Consider the following 951-nt stretch of genomic DNA (forward strand, 5'->3'; position numbering starts at 1 on the left):
TGAGGAAGTGCCATATTGTTTTCCATAGTGGTTGGATCATTTTACAATCCCAACAGCAATGCAGTAGGGTTCCAGTCTCTCCACATCTTTGCCAACACTTACTGTCCTCTAATTTTTAATCTTTGCTATTATTGCTGGTGTGAGATGATATCTCATTGTTGTTTTTATCTGCATCTCTCTAATGGCTAGTGATCATGGACATTTCTTCATATGTTTGTTGGCTGCCCAGATCTCCTCCTTGGTGAAGTGTCTGTGCATGTTCTGTGCCCATTTTTTAATTGGATTATTTGTCCTTTTCTTGTAGAGGTATTGTAGGTTCCTATATATTTTGGAAGTTAGTCCCTTGTCTGATGTGTCATTGCAAAAGATTTTTTCCCATTCTGTGGGCTCTCTTTTTACTCTTTTGATGCACACAAGCTTTTAATTTTCAGTATGCCCCATTGATCTATTTTGTCTATTTTTGTTTGTGTACGTTTCAAAATGTTTAGTAGTCTGTGTATGCTCTGTATTAGAGATCTCACTATTTCCCTTATATTTTCATTTATGACCTTTGCAATTCTGGGATTCATATTTAGATCTTTAATCCATGCTGAGTTGGTTTTTGTATAAGGTGTGAGGTAAAGGTATTGTTTCAGTCTTTTGCATATCGCTTTCCAATACAGCCAGCACCATCTTTTGAAAAGAATATCTCCTCTCCATGCAATATACTTAAGTACTTTGTTGAAAATCAATTGGCTGTATGTGGATGGGTTAATTGCTGGATTCTCAATTCTGTTCCACTGATCAATGTATCTTTCATTAAACCAGTACCAGCTGTTTTGACCACTACAGCCATGTAGTAAAATTTGAAATCAGGGAGTGAGAGGTCTCCCATCCTGTTCTTCTTCTTAAGCAGTACTTTGCTTATCCTTGGTCACTTTCCTTTCCTTATAAAGTTTGTAATAGTTTTTT

Source organism: Chrysochloris asiatica, unplaced genomic scaffold (assembly GCF_000296735.1).
Source record: "Chrysochloris asiatica unplaced genomic scaffold, ChrAsi1.0 scaffold00456, whole genome shotgun sequence".
NCBI lineage: Eukaryota > Metazoa > Chordata > Mammalia > Afrosoricida > Chrysochloridae > Chrysochloris > Chrysochloris asiatica.